Source organism: Trachypithecus francoisi, unplaced genomic scaffold, assembly GCF_009764315.1.
Source record: "Trachypithecus francoisi isolate TF-2019V2 unplaced genomic scaffold, Tfra_2.0 Lachesis_group9, whole genome shotgun sequence".
Taxonomy (NCBI): Eukaryota; Metazoa; Chordata; class Mammalia; order Primates; family Cercopithecidae; genus Trachypithecus; species Trachypithecus francoisi.
The window spans coordinates 46,627,645-46,651,359 of record NW_022681474.1 but is presented as its reverse complement, the minus strand read 5'-3'; positions in this window follow the sequence as shown (position 1 = coordinate 46,651,359).

Sequence of the window (23,715 nt, the reverse complement as noted above, 5' to 3'; positions counted from 1 at the left end):
GTTATATGACAGAAGATTTAAAAAAAAATGTGTGGCCGGGCACAGTGGCTCGTGCCTGTAATCCCAGCACTTTGGAAAGTCGAGGTGGGCGGATCCCGAGGTCAAGAGATAGAGACCATCCTGGCCAACATGGTGAAACCCCATCTCCACTAAAAATACACAAATTAGCTGGGCATGGTGGCACGCGCTTGTAGTCCCAGTTCCTCAGGAGGCTGAGGCAGGAGAATCGCTTGAACCCAGGAGGTGGAGGTTGCAGTGAGCTGAGATCGCACCACTGCACACCAGCCTGGCGAAACAGCAAGACTCCGTCTTAAAAAGAAAAAAAAAAAAAAAAAGTGTATTTCAGGAATCCCTTGGAGTGTGATTTTGGATGCTCAGATCTCAGGTGTCTGGCAAGAAGTCATTCACAGCAACAAATGACATCCATTCCTTGCCAAAATTTGGGAACACCAGCGGGACATTAGTCATAATTCATTTCAGCCTCCAGGTCAAACCAGGCAAACGTAATGCTGTGTTAATAAATGCCTATAATACTGAGTATTTTAAAGATAACAAAAATACTCCCAAGGACAGTGCATTATGTTTTATTTTTTATGAGTACTTGCATTTAAAACTAAACCAAACTCCAAAATTTCATCCACCTAATCATATTATACTTAGACTAATTACAAGTCTCCAGTTCAGATATAATTTACATAGAATGATCAAATTCACCTTTGTACCTGGCATGGAAATCGGTATGTTCCTCCTATTAACCTACCAGCAGGCTCTGTACCAAGAGCATTTCATCCAAGAGTGGCACTTGTATGTGATACACGTGTTTAATTCAGCATCATATCTTTTTTCCTCTTTTCTTATAGTTTCATTTTACAGTTTTAAAGCTCAGACCTCAGGTGTCTGTCAAGAAGTCACTAACCCTAAACTTACAGGAAAGTTTCCAATATAGTACAAGGAATGTTTTTATCCTGCAGATTTTTAGTGTAAATCGCCAAATTGATTCTCCACTATGCTTAAGTACTCTAGTGTGTATTTCTCACAAACAAGGATATTTTCTGTACATGACTGTGATATAAATATCAAAATTGGGAAATTAACTTTACTACATTGCTATCATCGAATGCTCTGGGAAATTAACTTTACCACAGGGCTATCATCTAATTTTCAGATTCCATTCAAATGTCACCACTTGTTCCAGTAATGCCCTTTGTGACAAAAAACTCTGGATCACAAGTAAGCACTGTACTTCTTCAGTTTGAGACATTTCTTCAGTCTTTCCTTGACTTTCATGACTTTGACATGTTTTTGAAGACTACAAGACAGTTGTTTTGTGGACAATCTATCAATTCTGGTTTTTCTGATGTTCCCTCATAATTAGACACAGGTTACACATTACAGATGTGATGTCACATTCTTCTGATTATATCCTATGGGACTTGTCCCATGATTAATGATGTTCATACTGATTACTTGATTCAAATGGGGTATGACTGGCCTCTTCAATGTAGATTCACTCTTTCCTATTGTAATTAAATAAGTATTTTGTGAGAAGGTGAGACCATGTAAATATACTGTTCCTGACAAATATTTATCTTCTTCATTGATTTATTTATATTGGAACAAATTCTTTTTTCTGTCATTTAATAAGTGATAATTAATTACTAACATTATTTATTGTAATGTTGCTCAATTCATCCCAAATTTGGAGAGTAGGAGCCCTTTAAAAAAGCTTCTGTGTCCTTTTACTATATCCTCATCATTTTAAAAAATAAATGTTATTGTATATAACTAAGGCATAATATATGCTGTTATGAGCTACACATATACAGTATAACAGTTACTATCATGAAACAAATCACCTCACATAGTTATCTAGTTTTCCTCTGTGGCAGGAGCAGTTACAATCTAGTCATTTAGCAAAAATCCTGAATACAATACACTCTGATAAACTATAGTCCTCATGTTGTACTTTATATCTTTAAATTTGTTCATCCTACATATCTGCTACTTAGTATCTTTTGCTCTACATCTCCCCATTTCCTATCCCCAATCCTGCCTCTGGTAACCACTGTTTTATTCTCTGTCTCAAACACACACACATTCTCTCTCTCACACACACACACAGCCCACAAGAGATTAATTAAAAACAGAGTTATCATATGACCCAGCAATTCCTCTTCTGGGTATATACTCAAAGAAAATCAAATCACCACCTCATAAAGATATCTCCATGCCCATGTTCACTGTAACATTATTTACAATAGCCAAGATATGGAAATAACCTGCGTGTCCATGGAGGACAAATAGATAAAGTAACTGAATATTATTCAGCCTGTAAATAGTAGGAAATCCTGCCATTTGCTGCAACATTGATAACCCTGGAGTACATTATGCTAAGTGAAATAAACCAGATACAGAAAGAAAAATATTATATGGTCTCACTTATATGTGAACATCTCATCATTCTTTTTGAGAATTCCTTTGCTTTCTGGTACAAAAAGACACTCCAGGCTTTTCTTGTACTTTTCTTGCAAACCAGTGTTTCTCCAGGGCAAACTGGTTTCTTTTGGAGGAGAATGGTATTTAGATGCCAAGATGTAGAGTGTCATTAATCCCAGGCTCTCTCACCTGTCAGAACTAAGGAATGCACGCACGCACACACACACACACTGCATGCCTGCACACATATTTACATACACATACACACACACACATATGTAGATAGACACATATTTTGAAAATCATGAGTTCAGATTAATGGTTACAATTCCAATCTCATACAAAAAGGTTCATCCTAGTTTTCTTTCTCTTATTGGCAATTTTTCTTCCCCTCCAAAGAGACGTATGGCTCCCATTGCCTTTAATATATTTTACTTACGGATCAATATTACTATATGTAATCAATTTTCCATTGTTGCTTCTACTCCCTGCCCCATGAAGATTCGCTTGGACCTTGACACTATGCATGAAGCCACTTTACATATGGACACCCCCTTACCCACTTCAACTCTGACACCACTCACCAGGCAACCCCCATCCTACTTCATAAACATTTTACTTTTTCCTCTCGCTTGGGCTCCAAAACCCAAGCCCAGTTCACTGCAGCCTCCCTGCCTAGCACCAACAACTATCCTGAACATAGCCTTTGCACTGTCCCATATTATGTCTTCAGGACTGAATTATTTGAGAAGAAAAGGGAAACAAGAAGAGAAAATTCTAGTATTGTTTGGTATTGTTTATGTTGGTGCACGACCAGTAATACTATGGATGTCTAGTCTGTTGTTTCAAACTAAAAATGTATTTAGCTTCTGCTATGTTGAGGACATACAACAATAATAATAATACAACAAACAATTTAGTCTATGAGAAAAAATGGAGCTCAGATAAGAAGGGGTGTTTTCCCCACCAAAAGTAAGACCACGAATCCTGCCTCAGCCCAACAGAAGACCTTCAGCACCCTCAGAAGACAGGAATATGTCCCTTCTTGGGGACTGGAAAGCATGTCCAGAAACTTGATCATGGGCAAGTATTCTTACAGAATCCAAAAATAAGAAAATAAGCTAAAGAAGCATAAAAGCTCTTGAATTTGGGGTCTTTGGAGCTTTAGAAATTTAGTCAAGCTTGAATCTTTAGATTATGGGGAAAGAACCTTTCAAATAATTATGTGGGTTCTGATGCCTGGAAAATGAGATAGAATAGAAATTATGGGACAAAGAAGAAGAAAGAAGAAGATCAAATGAAGGTGGTAGTAAGAAACTCCAGAGAGGTTTAGGTTTCATGCACTATATTACCCTCTCCTAACCAAGAACTGCTTGGAGTTTGATATAAAGTCATTTGGGTTCAGGTCCTTTCTTCAAATATTTTTAAGTTATTTTATTATCACCTTTATAAAATCCAAAGCTATACATATTCTTTTAATTCTGTTAATTGTTAAGAGGAAAGTTCTAGATTACTCAAGCTAACCCATATACCGTCACTCTCTCAAGGCCCAAGGAACCTGATCACAACTGTCCTCCCTTTTCATCATCCCAACTCACATTTATAGACAGGTGCCTCTGAGGACTTCTCTTGTCTTCTACCCCTACTTTTATAACAATGTAACATTATAAAATGCAACACTATCCAACCATCATCTGACCTGCATATGGAGGACAAGTGAGTAACAAAGATGTGTTGAATAACATATGTCAAATATGTACTTTAATCATTTACTGGTTCCTTACACTTTCCAAAGGACTTTCTAGGTATCAATGGTTAACTTTGCTTTTAGGAAAAACCACTGGACTGATTCCTGTCAGACTTTCTAACTATATTTCTCTAAATAGATATTTTTATATATTAGAGAGGAAAGAATTGGCTCTCTTCTGGGCCTGTTTCATGAGATCTCTAAAAATATTGAAAAAATTTATTTATTTTGAGCTTTTTAAAAACGTACATCTCCCAAATTATTGTAAAACTAGACATGCTATTTTTAATTACCTCTAAACTTCCAAAGATCACAAAAGAAATAATGAATAAGGGACTCTAGGGATTTATTTCTCTGTGTGTAATACATGCATACATACATACACTTCTGTGTACTATATACATAAACACATGTGTACATGTACATTATCAAACCTTGCCTTGTGTCTTCTTCACCCTTTTCTACTTTCCATGATTCTGCTTTTAACTGATCTTCCAGTCATGACTGGACACCCTGTGCATTGCAGCGCTCCATCCCCTCAAAAAAATAACTCCACTTTTACCTTGTACGTGGCTCACTCTTGAAAAATGGCTTCTACAATTTAGAAGATTCACTTGAACACTTGTAGTCCAGTGTTCAGATGATCCAACAACAAAGGACCATGCTGCTAATATCACATGGGCCCATTGTCCTTTATGACCCATATTCTCTATATGCCCAAGTTCTGATCACTGAACTTTGCTTATCAATGTTTTAATATCTTTCTTAAAAATCTGCCTGAAAATTCAGGTTCTTTTTCTCTGACTAGCCTTTCACCTTTTTCTTGACAGTTCTCTTTTCGCAATTAAGGACACACAATACTTACCAAATGTATCTGACTGAATTAAGTGTACGAGCTTTTCTGTGGACAAAAAGATTGATGGTCAAATAAGCTTCAGAAACACTGACCACTACAATCGCTGCTTAAAATGGGTACGTTTTGGTACATTAATGTCAAATAGCCCATCTCCCAAATTTGGCTACAGCCTCTGTTTTTCTAATAACATCTTGTGGAAAGACAGCTTGCTGGAACAGACTTTAAATAAGCTGGTAAAAGTCCTAACCTTTGTAAGCACCCGTCTGCTGACACACTCCTGATGCTTGGACATCTTGACTCCTGGGCCACACTTTAAGCCCTTGGTGGACTGCACTAATACGAATTATCTCTATCTGGTTCTTCTGTCTCCTCTCTTCTCACCCTCCAGATCATGATTAATGGCATTACACCTGTCTGTTTTTTCACCCTCCCAACTCTATTGAAACATATGAGTTTTGGATTGAGTTCTGAAATGATCTATTGATTTGTGATTGTGTCATACAACTTGATATTTCTATCCAAGAACTTAACCTCTCCTTCTTTGCTCAGAGAAACTTGGATTTGTTTATGATGATGATGGACCCAATCCAGATATGATTAATGATTATTTTAAAACAGACTTGGAAATTCTATTTTCCTATGCCAGGTACTTACTTTCCCAACACCTCTTGCCACTAAGCATATAGATGTGACCCAGTTCTAGCAAATGCACTATAAGGAAAAGTCTTCTGGACAATTTCTGGAAAACAGTTTTCATCCAATTTAAATAAATCTCCATTTACCCAGATCTTTTCATTTCTCCTTAAACATGGTCAGATGAAAACGTGAGGCTTGGGGGTACAGTAGCTATCCTGCGACCATGAGTTAACAAGCCTGTCAATGGCAGAGTGAAAAGGTCAAACAAGCCTGAGAACTTGATGATATCGATGAGCCACTGCATCAAAGACTAAATCACCTATATCCAGATATCTTAACTATAGATTTTCTTGTGTTGCAGCCAAAAGCATTCCTAACTGTTGTAACTTCCCACTTGAGCAACTATCACAGCAGTTTGCTTACAGTAAGAGCTGAGTTAATGGGGTATTAAATGAACCAAGTCAATCGTCAAGAGGAAAAGCAAACTAAAAGATTAAACAAAACAATCAATAATAATATAAATGAACAAAGGCAGATGATTTATATTACTATAATTCACAAATATTTTGGGGTACCTAAAACATGGCACTTACTAAACTAATTGCTAGATACCAAGGAAAATTATGTAATACTACACAGTCCTTCTTGTCCTCTTTTGGGAAGATTACCATCTACCAGGAAAAAAAAAACACACAGGAGAAAATGAAATATGATAATGAGTTGTAATAAAGGAAATTTCTGCCAGGGAAAAGTTCATAGAAAGTCCCTAAAATTGAATATTTGAACTGATCCTTGAAACACAAGTAAGTATTTTCAGTAACTGAAAGTGTAACACAAAAAAGGGATGGAAATAAAAAGAAGCACTCCAGGTAAAGGGGAGCGCATAGAGCTATAAAATCTGACTCCTTTAAGTCATATCAGGGGCCTGGGAGAAAGCATTTGGATGTCTTATGTAACTAAATGCAGGAAGAATATATCTTGAAGTCTATGAAGTAGTAGCCCCAGAGTATACTATATGCCCAAAGGCCATTTATGGCTCAGAAATAAATGTTAGCTATTGATAGATGGAAAATGATGAAGTAAATGGGTTAGAATGTTATCAATAGCTGAGTCTGGGAAAAGGATATGTGGATGTTATTTTATATATATTTATACACACACACACACACACACACACACACACCACACACACACACATATATATATATTTTGAGACAGTGTTTTGCTCCTGTTGCCCAGGCTGGAGTGCAATGGTGTGATCTTGGCCCAGTGCAACCTCTGTCTCCCGGGTTCAAGTGATTCTCCTGCCTCAGCCTCCTGAGTAGCTGAGATTACAGGCACCTGCCATCACACCCAGCCAATTTTTCTATTTTTGCTAGAGATGGAGTTTCACTATGTTGGCCAGGCTGGTCTTGAACTCCTGACTTCAGGTGATCCGCCTGCCTCCACCTCTTAAAGTGCTGGGATTACAGGCGTGAGTCACTGCACCCAGCCATAGGTGTTATTTTTAAGTTTTTCTTTTATTTTTAAATTTTCAGCGTGGAATTACTTGCAGATAAAAGGTTAAAGCAAGCAAACAAAAATCACAAAAACAAAACTAACAAAGACACGTCAACCCTATCAGAGGCTGCATGGGGCTATCCTGCCTTATGAGAACATGAGATAAAAAAGGAAATTCAGTGCCAAAGTGGAGTTCAGTGTTAGATATTACAAAGACTAAAAACAAACAAACAAACAAATAAACAAACAAAAAATACAGCTGAAGGCATCTAGGGATGCCCATAGTGAAATGGAAACAAAAGCTGAAGGAAACTGCAGGCACAATTTTAAACATTGCCAGAAAGACTTAGCAAATTTTATCATCACTTTCAGATTGTATGTATCTCTTGGGAAGAGGGTGGAATCCCGAACTAGACCCAAGGGTTCTCGTGAGTTCACAAGTACAGAGACAATGGGCATGGCAAATTCAGCAGCCCGGAATCTTCTAGGAAACCTCTGGAGTCAATGGGGGTCGTTTTTAGCAGAAGTCATGATCATCTAGCAAGAGGGCTGTCCCTCATCTGGGGAATTTGAATTGGTGTCTGTCATATCCATTTACGATATTTCTTAGTAAATACTGCAGTGGAGACATTTCTACCTCCTTCCCACACTAGAGAGTTGGAATGATTAATTAGCAGCTTTCTGCAAAGTTCTATATGTTCTCTTTCTCAGCAGACAGAGTAATGACTAATTCCCAGACCTCATCCTGAAAAGAAGGTTACAGTAACTACCAAAACCCTGCCTCAGAGAAGTGCTAAAAAGTCATACACTGTATTTGCTCATCTGAAGGCACTTGGAAAACTTATTGAAACATTATATATCAAAATTTTAATTATATTCACACTCAATAATCCCAGGGTAGCAGTATAATTTAAAGAAAAAAAGTCTTTGTGAGCAAAAATATAATTAAAACTTATTTTGAATAGTAAAAACAATGAAAGCAAATTTTGTTGTCCAACAATCAGAAGACAGAATAAGTTAATGTCTATTTAAGGAATATTACATAGGCATTAAATTGTGTTTTTGAAGGGTTTACAATAACCAAGAGAAATAGTCTAGATTTATATGAAAATTAAATATAAAATTGGCCATTCACTATTCATAATAGCAAAGACTTGGAATCAACCCAAATGTCCATCAGTGACAGACTGGATTAAGAAAATGTGGCATATATACACCATGGAATACTATGCAGTCATCAAAAAGGATGAGTTTGCGTCCTTTGTAGGGACATGGATGCAGCTGGAAACCATCATTCTTAGCAAACTATCACAAGAAGAGAAAACCAAACACCGCGTGTTCTCACTCATAGGTGGGAACTGAACAATGAGATCACTTGGACTGGGGAAGGGGAACATCACACACTGGGGCCTATCATGGGGAGGGGGGAGGAGGGAGGGATTGCATTCGGGAGTTATACATGATATAAATGATGAATTGATGGGTGCTTACGAGTTGATGGGTGCAGCACACCAACATGGCATAAGTATACATATGTAACAAACCTGCACGTTATGCACATGTACCCTAGAACTTAAAGTATAAAAAAAAAAAAGATATATTAAAAAAAAATTGGCCATTAAAACTATTTCAACTTAAAATTCTTTTTTTTTTTTTTTTTTTTTTTTCCGACAGTTTCGCTCTTGTCGACCAGGCTGGGGTGCAGTGGTGTGATCTCAGCTCACTGCAACCTCTGCCTCCCAGGTTCAAGTGATTCTCCTGCCTTAGCCTTCTAAGAAGCTGGGATTACAGGTGCTCACCACCACATCCAGCCCAACTTAAAATTCTTATATTGGAAATAACTGGTGGAAGGGAATTATCTAAAGATAAACAGTAGCTCTGTTTAGGTGCTAGGACTAGAACTGATGTATCTTCTTTCTACTTTTCCTCGTAATCCAGGATTTCTTAATTAGTTACTGCTAGTTTTATCTGGATTTAAAAAAAAAATGAAAACCATATATATCTTGCCTCATCCTGTTCACAAATGCTGGGCTACACAACCCTATGTTGAAAAGATTTTCATATTGCTGTTCTTCTCTAAAATTACCTCTTTGTTTACTTTTCTCTGACTGTTTACTCTTTATTCCCTCCCATTTTCTTCTTATTCTGAATTCTTTTGGGATTTGGAATTTAAATCCATTTATTGAGGTGTGCACTGGAACAAACCCATAGTTTGTGCTGGGCAGCAGGGATGTCACCACACTCCCTGGCTGGAAACTGCAATTTAGTTGCTGGCAGCTCCCACCCCTTTTATTGCTGGGGAAGAAGGTGAATCCTGGCTCCTGGCCCATGGGTCCCTGGATTCCCCTTGGTGTCAGTTCCCCAGAATGGTACAAAATCGCATCTTCCATTGGGACATCTGCTTTTCACTCCCTTTCTCTTCATACACAAAGAGTAGAAATAAGGCTGACTTTACCTAGAAGGCAAAGGTATTCTTGAGGAAATCATTTTATTCTGTCTTCTGTCCTTACTGTCAAGCTTATCTGAGGGTTCCTTCAGTTTTAACTGTGGTTAGTCACAGATCCATCCCATTTTAAAGTCCCGAAGTATAATGGAATCCTGGTAGAAAGGAACTTTCTACCATGTTTACTTCAATTCTCTCACCTGTATGTGAAAGCTCTGTGAAACCTCTCTACCCAGGGGTTGCTCAAGGAATTTTTAACTCAACCATACATTCATGGCAGGAAACGCACTACTTCAGGAGGATGCTCGTTTGGGGGTAGCTTGCTTAGAAAGTTCTACCACGGATAGAAATACTTCTGTCTATCCTGTATATTCTTCCCACTGGTGAATATTTCATTTAAGAATGTACACGCCTGCAGCCCTCTGCATCTTGCTTACTGACCAGAATGGTATACACATGTTCAAGGATTGTGCAATTCACACAGGTTAAGAAATAGTTTCCAGAAGATAATACTAAAATGCATACATTACTTATTTTCTTTTTCTTTTTTTGTATTTCAACCTTCAATTTCCTAAATCCAGACTAAAGAAACTTATTTAAGTCATTATAGGTATGTGAATCCCTTAACAGACTCCAGGGAGAACGGTAGACATTTTCATTTTTCATAGTCACTGTGTTGGAAGCAATTTTACAGGTTTATTGTCTTTTTGAATTCCCATTTGACAATCCTAGGAAAAGGCTGCACAGCCTGTACTAATCCCTCGAGTGTTCCTCCCTAATTTTAGTATGCATGCTAACTGATTTATCTTTCAGTAGTTTTATCCTCCCCAAATCTAAAAGATAGATATTACTGTGCTCACTTAACATTTGAATAAATGAATTTCAGAAAGTCTAAGCAGAAAAACCTCATGGGAAGACAGCAGCAAGACCAGGATCTCAGTTCAGAATGAAATGTTCTGAATAAATTTCTGTGCTCTTTCCAATACACTCTGTGACCATTTTATATTCTTCTTAATACTGAGCCAGATCTTTCTCTTGTTTCTCCTGCACAAAAGAAATTAAATCCTCCTTCCATACTGAAGCTGTTGAAGTCATAGAATACAGGGGTAAGTCAAGTCCCCAAAGATTCAATCGCACCCCTACTTCCGTGACCGTTTCTGAAATGACAGCTTCCAGCCTCCTCTCTGCATGAGGTCATCACTTCTAAGGGCTTCCCAGAGTGTGCCTGGAACTCCACAAGGAACTCCACAAGCTGTTGAAGGAGTGTGTATGTGGAACCACTTTTTTTTCTTGCAGTTAAGTTAACAACCAAGGTTCATCTGAGTTCTGTACAGTGGCATCACCAGAGTGAGAAGCCAGTAAAGGCCCTACCTTGGTTTGGCAGGACTTTCTTGACCAAACTCTGTGGCCACCTGTTTCTAAACTGATTCTAGTTCCATGGGATGGTGACAGTCAACTCAAATGATGGTAAACACCCTATTTTTCCATCCTGTCTATACTCCACGGCTGCAGCTAAGCCCATCTGAGAATCTGGATGTTCTTACCAGTATAAAAGGACAAAAGGAAAAATAAGTTAGAGAATGTTTAAAAAAATAATGTCTCCTGAACAGTTTTGTAATGTAATCATTTACTGCAGAAAAAGGCTAATGGTAATGTCTTGATAACTAAAATATATATAAAATGAAATTATTCATAGTTCACTTCCAATCACTATTTTTAAAATTCAAATCACATGAAAATATGTAAAACATATACCATGATATTAAGAGACTCTCTCCATCCCACAATATAATGTAGTGTCTGGTGCAAAGACTGTGAATTCAAACCCAATTCTCCCATTTACTAGCTGTGACCTTGGGCAAGACACACTTTGTAACGTGTCTTTGTTTCTTTACCTGTAAAATGGGACACTATAGTAGTACACATCTCATCTGGCTGCTGTGAAGGTTAAATGAGACAATTCTGGAAAAGCACTGAGGTTGTACTACCTGGAACTGGTAAATAATAAATGGTGTTGGTGTTCTTGTTTTGCCATATGACTGTATGAGAATATTGTGGGAGTTCTCAAGCTACAGAGAGATGGCATTTGGGGCTAAGATTACCTTTATACAATCTAGAAGTGAGTTTTTAGGTCATGGCTTGAATGTTGGGTAATATTTAACAGTGGTGGAGGAAGGGATGTGTGTGAGAGTCCATTTGGCACCTGTGTTAGAATAACTGCAATGGCACTGTCTGTGGGCCTCTCTGTGTAGAAGAAAGGTAAACTTTGTGAAAATTCTGGTAAAGATAATTAAAAGAAGTCTTGCACTATATAATAATTTCTATATATGATAACGTTTATCATTCCAATTCCAGAAAATCGCCAGCCATCTTGCTTCGCATTATGTGGGGTTGTTTTTTCAGCATATTATTCTTTTGTTTTTTTTTTACAGCAAAAATATAAGCTGATGTGATTTTTCCCTGTCCTTCTCTTCATGCTGTTGACTGCAGGCAGTCAAGATGCTAATTAAAACCACCTAATTTAAATTCCAAGTTTGCCCTGAAATAGATTCCCAGTAATTTTGCAAAATTACTACTGGGCATGGAGGATGCAAAAGATATGCTTAAATAATCTGTGTTTTGCTTAAAGTGATTTAAATGGAGAAGTCAGGCATTTTCAGCCTCCATGTCCTGAAGAAAATGTGTTGGAAGGAAACCATGGCAGGAACTCCGAGGATGGAGGCACATTCCAGCTCTGACAACAGAGTCCACAGGACTTCTGGAGATCCTTCTTTTCATTTTTGGTATCTTTCCAAAATCGGCCAGGACTGTTGTCAGGAGCAGCCTTATTAAAATGTAACCACTGTAGAGTTATTTAAACTATAATGAATATCAATATGGTAAAAAAAAGTAGCTAAATATATGATCTCTTGTCTTTCTCAAGGTAGCTGATAATAGAAAAATAAATGTGTGGAAAGTACCAGATTTGAGCAGGAGGAAAATATTACAGGAAACTAGCATGACCTATGTCAACAAGTCAGCTGTGAGTCTGATAGAGGAAACTCAGTATTGACAGAAACTGGAAGAAGAGAGGTACCAGGAAATTGGTTTGTACAGGGCCCTGCTCTTGACTGTCACGGGTCAGGAATTAGAGGACACAAACTCAATATTTTGGGAATAAATGTACCTAAAAGTTATTCTGCGTGTATGTTGCAGGGTGTGGAAACGGGTCCCAAGCACTCAATGGAAAGAAGAAAAAATTAGTTGTAATAACCCTTGTAATTCTTTTAGTCTATAATTGTTAAGGGTGATGCTCTTTACTCAAGTGAATTCACACTTACAGCCAAGAGAAGAAATCCTTCAGATAACACGTGTGCATGGGTTTGTTTCCTTTTAACCCTTCTTCGTATACTACTCTCACGGATAATGACACAAATTGTGGTGATTTCAGAACCTCAGATCCCGGATCAGGTTCAAAACATTCTTCATGGTCAGTATAGAAGCCTTTATTGGGCCTCACCTTTCCCCAAGGTGTACTGAGATCTCCACAAAGCCCAGGGTCCATACAGCTGGTAGGTTATCTACATATATATTTGCTTCTTTCTCTCTTCTATGCCATCATTATTCTCATAACCTCAGCAAGAAAACTGCTAAAACCCATCAAGCAAACCTAATCAATGGACAAGTATTGACTGATCATCTACAAAAGTGCGAGGATCTCATTGTTAATTAACTGATTCACAGCATGATTTGAGTCAGCCACGGATGGTGAGGCTGAGTGAATGGGTAATGATGAGGGTGCCTGAGTGTAAGTCCCATCATCTTCAGTGATGGCAAAGCCCTATCTACATAAATCATCACAGACTCAGCTCTATTACCAAGATGACTTGATTAAGTCCTGTAAATGGAAGAATGCAGAGTCCAATCCAATTAGCCTTACATTGGTCTTTATCACATACCAGGAAGCCCATGATTTCCAATGCACATTTGACAAATTATACTTTCTTGTCTTCTGATAATAAGGAAAGGAAATGTGAAATGCACATTATTCCTGTTCCGTCTTGCATCATAGTTGTTGCTACAGTGGTGACATATTTTACCACTTACACATACTGTGACCATATCACCCAACACACACTATATTTTCATCTTTAATTTGGTAATGCTTTCTAAAATCCTGCACATCTGCCACCAACTCAGATAAGATTGAGGAGAAATGTTTGGGTCAGTGGTGCATGAAATCTAATTGAATGGCTCAGAACTCTACCATTTACATCTGCTGTGCTTTCCAAAGACCAGACAGATGCAAAACAAGGACAGGGAATGAAATACTCCATCTCTAAAGTGTCCAAGCAAAGCTGGGCCCTACATTAAGAAGGATTACTTCATACCTGATTCTCACTTCCAAGGCTATAATATCATGTTTTACACAAATAATTTTAACCACTTCTCTTTCTGCATTTCTACGAAGAGCATATTACTTACACTCTCACATAAACCAACTTGGTACTAAAAAAGGTATTTGTTTTTTTAATTAAATTCTGGATAATAGAAGCATTATTCTATGTTGCAGATGTTTACCAGTGATTTGTGACAGATTTTTTTTTAACTAAAAGAGGTGTAGGAAACAGAAAAGTGCATAGGCTATGTTTAAATATCATACAAGCCTCAATGTTTCTCCACTTACTAGGTATGAGAGAGGAAGTTAGCCTTGAGAGATGCTGTCCTTATCCTTGAGTGGCTATTTTGGCATTTTAAAATGGGGTTTCTGGAAGATTAGAGGAGACCAAGATTATGAAGCCACTAGCACAGTATCTGGTAGATAACAGACACTGAAAAATGCGTCAGCTTCACTTCTGTTCTATCCAGAATAGGAAAGATCTTTAACGTCCTTTAGGCTCACTGGTCTAGCCATTCTTTTAAATGTATTAACGCTCAAATAATGCATTACTAAATGCGCATTATATATATATACACACACATATATGCACACACACATATATATACACACGCATATATACACACACACAAATATATACACACACACACACATACATATATATAATCTTTTCTTAAAATTAATGAGGGATTTAAGATTCACAAGTACTAAGTCAGGTTTAATATTTCATGGATTTATTAAACATTCTATTACATATATTTCCATTAAAAAGTGCCAACCTGGTACATTGGGTTCATTGTAAAATTAAACTTATATTAAATATTATATGTGTATATAGTACATTAAATATTCATATATTTAATAGTAGAAATCATAGCAAATATAGACTTACAATTTCCTGGAATAAAAGTTGTTAAAAATTAACGTGAATTTAAAAAAATTAACTCAACACAATTTTAATTGATAAGCATTTTATGTTGTAATTTATGTTTCCAGTTGCATAAGTTAGAGTATGAGGTTACCATGCATTCCAGAGGCAAAGAGATATTCTACTGTGACTCATGATTAAAGATAGGAATCATTAGATTTTGCCATAAGGGAAAAAGGAGAATGATTAAGGTGGGGAAAAAAGGAAGGAAGGTAAAATTTGTAGTAATTAGGATGAAATAGAGCAAAAGAGAATTTCTACCTTAAATATAAATCTGTGTTGCTTCAACTATGAGTTACATAGCAATTCAATAAAAGTGGCAAGTTATGAAAGCACAGAAATTTTTTCTTGTTTTTAATAAAATGTACAGATTTCACTATTTTCAAAGTCATACTAAGCAAAGAAATAATACACATATTAACTGCTGGAGGGCTTTTATGAATATTATCTCATTTGAATTGTACAATAATGCTGTAAAGGTGTGCCACTTATCTAGATAGGCCTTTCATATGACAAAATTAAACCCAGAGGTATTAAGTAAAGTGGTGAAGTTAAAATTAAATGCCAAGTTTTTCTGTCTCAAAGCAATAATATTTAGCATGCTTCCTATGGCAGTCATACTAGAAGAATTCAGAGGAGGGCAAGGAGGAGTTTGAAAGTTTTGATCTGGCTGCAGGAAGCATTCTAGGGTCCCTCCCCTATCACACATGTCTCTGGAAGAAGAATTGTATGTAAATTTGGGGTAAGCAAATGCAATAATCTAGACTAGGGGCATGGAATGAGTTGTTCTGGCCGAAGCTGAGATTTTTATTTTTGCACATGTCAAAGATATATCTCAGAACACTGGGTGGGGACTATATATTTAAAAATAAATGTCATAATTATTTTCAAATTCCATTCCTTATTTTGGAAGGAAAAGGCTTTACATTGTACATTTCTGTCTCCTCTATTTTGCTTCCTGCATTGCAAGAGGTGCTAGGCTTTTCTGTCTCACAGGTACCAAGATTTGGCAGAAAACTCTAGGAAGACTGGGCCCATGTCTATCTTGTTGAGCCGTGTAACTATCCTTGAAGTCCAACATAATGCCTGGCACGTAGAAAATGCCAAAGTGTGGGATGGATGAATAAATGAGAAGCAAGTAAAAATCTGAAAATCCTGGGAACAAAGAAGAGAACACATCTGGTTCAGAGTCCACATTGGAAAAGAGATAAATGAACTAAGTAGATCTGGGATAAGTCGTTCAGGCAGACCCTTAAAGGCAATAGTACACAGAATGCACACCTTTTATGACTTGATGGAGAAGCAGCCTGGGGCCCAGAGAACAATTCTGGCAGGATATATAGCTGTTACCACCTCAGCTTCAGAATCCTTAAGCCCTCCCTACTCCCGAAGTTTAAAAGGAAGCGTCCCAAAGTATCAAGTTTTTATATCCTTCTTTAATTGCTAAAAGAGAGCAAAGAGAAACAATAGAATGCCTGAATTCAGTTGGCATTGGCATTGTGATTAGTGGTACCCTGGGTGAAATAGTCAAATAAAATAGGGAATCTCAAAGATTAAAAAATGTCTGGCAGAGATGATGAGTTAGAAATATAATACAAATGCTCCTTAACTTACAATGGGGTTATGTACTGAAAAAAAGAAAAAAAAAAAAAAAACATCCAAAATTGACAATAGCACACACTGAAAATGCATTTAATACATTTAACCTACGGCTCATCACAGTTTAGGTTGTTCCACCTCAAACATGCTCAGAACGCTTCCACTTGCCTACAGTTGGACAACATCATCTAATGCGAAGCTTGTTTTATAACAATGCGTTGAGTACTGCCACAGATGGATGTTTCATAGACATGACGGGATGCAGAAATATGTAACACAAACACACTGGCAACACACTGTAGAGTGTAGTGTCAGTTGTTTACCCTTGAGATTGTCTGGCTGGCTGAGAGCTGTGGCTTACTGCTACAGCTCAGCATCATGAGAGTATCCTGCTGCTTACTGACAGCCTGGGACAACATCAAAATTAGAAATTCTAAGTATGGTTTCCACTGAATGTGTGTTGCTTTTACACCATCTTAAAGTCAACAAATCATAAGTCAAACCATCGTAAGTTAGAGGCCGTCTGTGCGTGTATAATTTCTCTTTTGAGGTTTAAGAAATGATTTGAAAAGGGGTGTGTGGTGGAGGTAATGAATGAACACCATGTTTTGGATAAACACATCTTGGGTAAATGATTTTCATCAACTACATTGACATATTATCTTTGTATCTTTCCCACAAATTTGAAGACCCTCATGACCTCCCACCCCACCTCCTGAAAGCCATGATATGATTTTCAGGGGAATATCATTTCTCTTCTTAGAGACAATCTACTTCAAAATCAGAAAAGGAAGAACCATCACTGTGAAAAAACAGTATTACCGTTATGATAAATAGCATAGCTAACTTTTCAAGTCCTTACTAGCTTTTTAAATGTTAAATTATATTTTAGTAAAAGAAAATGCCAGTGACAACAGGTAGTCTTACCTCCTTGCAAAGTAGGCTCTACAAGGATGTTAAATATGGACATAAGTTTCTCAGCTATGACCATTTTTTGGCCATTTCCTGACCCAGATGGGAAAAGGAACTGGAAAATTCTGTTTCCTTGCATATCCTGTGGTGACATGTAACTTAAGGTAGGAAAAGTGAGCCTTGCAAACTACGGTTATTACATGATTTCTACCTCATCTACCACTGGCTTGGTTCTGAAGAAACAAGATAGACACTTGAGAAGAGTGAAAGTTAACAGCCTTGAGTCAGGGTTTGACTGAAGTAGTTGTGAAAATGTAGTCCTTTGTTGCCAGAGTTTGCAACCTTACTGTACTAGTTAGTAGCTGCCTGACATTGGAAATTAGGTAAGCTTTGATTCCGTCACAAAAGCAGGTTACTAAAGGTAGCTTCAGCTCAGGTCTATGAGGAAGATGCGATGATATTTTTACTATCTCCTTCCAGTCTAAACTATTTCAAGTTAAATCAATTTTCTCTTATGGACATTGAGAAAAAACTTTTTAATGGGATCTCTGTCTTTTGATCATCCCCACATGACATCAGATGATACTAGTAGCCAACAAGCACGGCTTATTCTACTTCACTCTGCTGCTTCACATGCAGTCAATCATTTATTCATCACTCCTCCATAAATGAGTTATTATCCTCAGTTTAAAGGGTCAAAACTGAAGCTAAGAGAAATTGTGCCAGATAGTAGAGTTGGTCGGTTGTCATGGCAAGCATTTTCCCCAGGTCTGTTTGTCCCCAAGACCCCCTTACTGGGTTTTGTTGAGGAGAAGACGAGACAGGCCCACAAACTCATTTCTCTCCACCATCCTTGATGTAAAGTTCCAGCAGGTCTGACTTCATCCTGGTCAATAAGTATTTTAATCAGCAAAATAGGAAAACCTTGAAAAGACAATAATTTAAGTTCCACAAACCTTCAAGACTTCAACTCTTCTAATTTACACATTGAATAATAAAAACTAAAATGAAAGTGTCATCTCAACACTGGGAGACTGGTTCGTAGTGACACTCGGCAATTTAATTAAGCTCAGTTACTCTAAAATGAAATTTAAAATCTCCATCTCACTAAGATATTATGAATACTAAATAGGATATATATGTAATATCCTTGATAATGCCAATTATAATAAGCATATAGAGATTATCATTAATCTGTAGACCACAGAGACCAGTCAAAAGCACTTTTAGAACAGGAAAAGAGCTAGTGTTTCATATTTTTATAAGGCAGAGGTGAATAAGGTGGCTTTGTGGTTGTGTTAATGATAGAGGCAGGAAACAGAAATTCTAGGCAGACAGGGGTGTGTCCCTGGTGAAACCCCACCATCAAGTCGAAAGCCTGAAACCTGTGGCCCAAAGTGAGAACTTCTACCCTGTTTGCCCATTCTCTCCTGATTCATTCTTTCTGAATAATGTCTTTTTACCAATAGAATGTTGCCTTTTCTAAAACTATCTACAGCCTGCCCTGCTCCCCATCCTGTGCCCTCTAAAGACCCAGACTCATTTGGCAGAGAGACAAAAACAGCTTGACTGGAGAGAGGTGACTTGACTTCAGAGGGATGGCTGGGCTTCAGAGGAGAGATGGCTTAACTTTGGGGAAGAGCTAGCCAGAAAGGGCCAGACTTCAGGGAAGATTATCTGCCTGCCCCATCCCCTCTCCAGTTCCCCTCCCTGCTGGGGGCCATTTCCTTCTCTGAATAAACTTCTCTACTTCCATCATCCTTCAAGTGTCCGTGTAACCTCATTCTTCTTAGATGCTGGACAAGAGCTTGGGACCCACCAACTGTAGGTACCCAAAAAAGTCTTCACATTAGCCCTTTTCCCTCGCTGGTGGAGAGCAGCAGCTCCACGCGACAAGGGAAGAGGCCCACTGAGCTGATAACATACCACTGTCCACAGATGGTGGAGCTAAGAGAGCATTATAATATGTCCTCTGGGGCTTTGGGGGTTGCAGGCACCCCCACCTAGGCACCATCGCCTCAGGGCCCGCATGAAGCCTACTCTTGCTGGTGCCCAAAGTGCATTCTTTGCACAAGAGGTTGAGCATGACAGACCAAGTAAATGGGGCATCCGTGTCACAAGTCCGATGAAGGGGTTAAGTAAAACTCCTGCATCATTAGTTTGCTAGAGATGCCATAACAAACTGCCAAGATTGGTTGGCTTAAGCAGCACACATTTATTTACTTGCATTCCTGGAGGCTAGAAGTCTAAGGTTAGCAGTATTGGTTTCTGCTAAGGCCTTTCTCCTTGACTTGTGGATGTTTGTCTTCCCCCTGTGTCTTCATATGATCCTTCCTCTATGTCTGTCTGTGTGTCCTCATCTCCACTTCTTAAAGGACATCAATCATATTGGATTAGGGCTCACCCTCATAACCTCACATAAACCTTATTACTGCTTTTAACGTATGTCTCCAACTACAGTCACATGATGATGCACTGGAGATTGGGATTTCAACGTAAAAATGTTTAGGAAACACAATTTAGCCTGTAATACTGATCATCCAAGAAAAGGTGAGTGATCTCAGGGAGACCAAATAGGAAGCCCTTGAATATCCGAAATTGAGAAATTTCACATTTTTCCTCAGGTATTTTTCTTTTTAAAGGTTTGCATGAGGCTACACTCTAGCACGCAGAAATACCAATCCCTTGGCTAGTTCCCATGGTCCCCAGGAACATAAAGATCAGAAGAAATATTGCTGCAGAACGTATGGGTTAGTCTTAGTTCTTTATCAAGACTTGTGCTCGCCTCTCCTGCTCTCCAGCTCACACTGGTATTAAAGGTTCCCCTGCCCCATATTCACATAATGGTGCCAGATTTCCAGCTTTCTAGAGAAAACTTTTTTTATTCTTTATTTTTTATACTGCATTTTCCTTTTCCTAAATATTATATCCACAATTTTCTCTAACTTACATTAAAGGAGTTTCTAAATATTGGAACTATAATAAAATCTAAATGAAAAAATAGCGGTAACACTTGGCCCAACATGATAGATAGAAAGAAAAATCTCTAATGGTAATGCCCAAACCTCCACTTATTCTTGGATTTGCAGTAGAATTAAAATTGTTTTTGTCTAAGTATACATGATTGTAGCTTTATCATGGTAGAAATTTGGAAAATATAACGTACATTTAGAAATCACAGTAAAATAAGGTTAAATAAAAAAATAAAAATCACTCCTATTACCTTCATTCAGAAAGAATATGTTACAATTTTGCACTGCTCCAAACTTCAAACATGTCCAGAAAAGGGTGCAAAATTTGCATTACATCATTTAATATCATACTTTTTGTACTCAATCTCTTACTATCATTGTATAATTATGACACCATAATTTTCCAAAAATAGGAGTTTAATGAATAATTAACATTTGATAATACAAATATAATACAACTTATTTAACAATTTCTGTAAAGTTTGGAATTGGAAGTTTTTATATATTTTTTATAATTTTTCTTCCATTGTGGATTCCATATTTATTTCATTTGATCATTTTTCTGCAATGTTTGGTGATACAACAAATTTTCAAGCTGAGAAATGCATGTTATTACGCCTAATGAAATATCACCCTATTTTACGTTTAAATGTTTAATTGGTTTAACTCAGGATAGACGGTGTGAGACAGGTACAAGATAATTGAAGTACACTCTTTCCTAATGAATTAATTAAAGCTGTTAATCACCAAGTGATACTCTTACTTCATTCAACTTTGGATTGTCCTCCTCTGACTACTTTCTACTGACCATTGGACCAACTCCCTGCATAAATTCCCCTCCTGTCTCCCTGCCTCATCACTCTCCCTCCCCACAGGCCCTACACACATACACCTTTAATCTGGGTAGGCTGATTGTCGCTTGCACTGTCTGGCACCATAGCTCTGGCTGGCTGACTAGAGATGATGATGACAAAGAGGCAAGTTCCCTGCCAAAGCCAAAGACAAATGTCACTCTTGTAATAAAACTCAATTACAGTCAAATTAATCATAATAAATCTGCAGCTGTTAGAGAAAATGGAGCAATTTGGAGGAAATCTGTCTGAAACTCTGAGTAAGCAGTGGACCCACAGAAGCCCCAGCAGCCTAGGTGGGCAGGGGACATAGATCACAGGTGGACTTCTAGGCCAGGAAATGGGTCCTCACCAGAGTTCATGAGAAGCTACATTCTCTCTCTAAATGGTATCTTATTATATATGACTTTTTTTTTTTTTTTTGAGACGGAGTCTAGCTCTGTCGCCCAGGCTGGAGTGCAGCGGCCATATCTCAGCTCACTGCAAGCTCCGCCTCCCGGGTTTACGCCATTCTCCTGCCTCAGCCTCCCGAGTAGCTGGGACTACAGGCGCCCGCCATCTCGCCCGGCTAGTTTTTTTGTATTTTTTTTAGTAGAGACGGGGTTTCACCGTGTAGACCAGGATGTTCTCGATCTTCTGACCTCGTGATCCACCCGTCTCGGCCTCCCAAAGTGCTGGGATTACAGGCTTGAGCCACCGCGCCCGGCCTATATATGACTTTTTTATAAGAGCAGTGAATGATCAGAATTAAGGAATCTTCACAGCACATTAGATGCATTTGCCGGAGTAGACAGATGCTCCTTAGCTGTCAAAACACAATGTACGACCTGGGGATACATCTGTGTGGCTCAGAGAATGAAGTGATTTCCATGCCAACTGGCCGTGGCTTCCCTACGGCTCTACACTTAGGAGACTCCGTCCCACTGCTTTGTCCTGGCTGCATGCCAGGCAGTACAAGGTGCTCATTTTGACATTGTTTTTATTAAAAACTTCATTTTTCTTAGCAATTTGTGATTTTCTTTTTAGACTTCATAAGAGACTCCACTTTTCTCCATGGTGCCTCCCTCTCCAAACGTCAGCTGTCTGTGTGTCTGTGTGTGGTGTGTGTGGTGTGTGTGTGTGTGTGGTGTGTGTGGGGGGGTTTGTGTGTGGAGTTTGTGTGTATGTGTCTGTATGTGGGTGTGTGTGTGTGTCTATGTGTGTGTGGTGTGTGTATATGTGTGATGTGTTTGTGGTGTGTGTGTGTTTGTGTGTGTGTATGTGTATGTGTGTCTGTGTGGTGTGTGTGTGAGTGGTGTGTGTGTGTGCATGTATGTGGAAGGTCTTCAAGCTTGCACAGGCAGAGCCTCTGCGCATTACTGTATTGGCAAATGATTCTCCTCAACCAATGCACTCAGAAAAAACAGGGACTACCCAATCCCCCAATACGTATGCCCAGAAGTATGTTCTACATTCAATTTAACAAACTACAGAATTTACTTAGCATCTCAGGGTTTCCTTTTTTTCATATACAAAGTAAAAACAATTCCTACCTCATGATACAGTGTCAGAGATTAAGAAAAATGATCTATTTAATATATTTGTACCTAATAGAGGGTTTGGGCCAGAGACTTACAATTGAAAATCAGTGTCCTTCTCTCCCTTATGCCTGAAAGGTATTAATGGAAAGAGAAAGAGACATAAGGTATAGAAAGTAGAAGCAAACAGTTCAGGGAAGATATAATCTGTTGATATCAGACATTACGTATTATGATACAGTTTTTAACAAATACAGTACAACAATGAAATGTTGTAAGAAAAACAAAGAACATACTGTAGAATGCTATGATTTATCACAATATGATCACGTAAGATGTGATGCTTTAAGATGGGACATGGGATAATTTTGACACCTGAGATAAGAATAAGAACAGTCAGTGTGAGATCAGATTTCAGATGAAGTTTCTTGTATGTGGAAGGCTGGGATTAAGAAGGCAGGAAAAAGTGCTTATACCATTACTTCTAGCCAAAAGCAGAATTCAGCTTGGATATGCTATGAGTAAATGAGTTTAATGTAAGATAGAAAAACTGAAAACAAGAATTGTACACAAGGGAATAATGTGAAAAGCCACTTCTTTCTGGATGAGTGAAATATTGGTGCTTGTTTTTCAGTATTTACATCTAAGGATTTACCTCCTTCGGCATGAAAAAAAAAGGATATCTAATTAAATCCAAGTGATAGGGCATAACATAATCAATATCCTGAACAGCAAAAGAAAGTTATTTTAATTTTGAGGGCAAATGGATTACCAGTTACAATGGCAACTAAAATGCGTTGTTAAAAGATGTTGAAGGACATTGCCTTGGAGAAGGTTTTCAGTGTATGTTTGCACATGGCAGTCATCCCTGTGGATGTGGATGTGTGTGTGTTTGTGTGTGTAGCATATATGTGGCCTGCTGAAAAGCAATTATCACTGA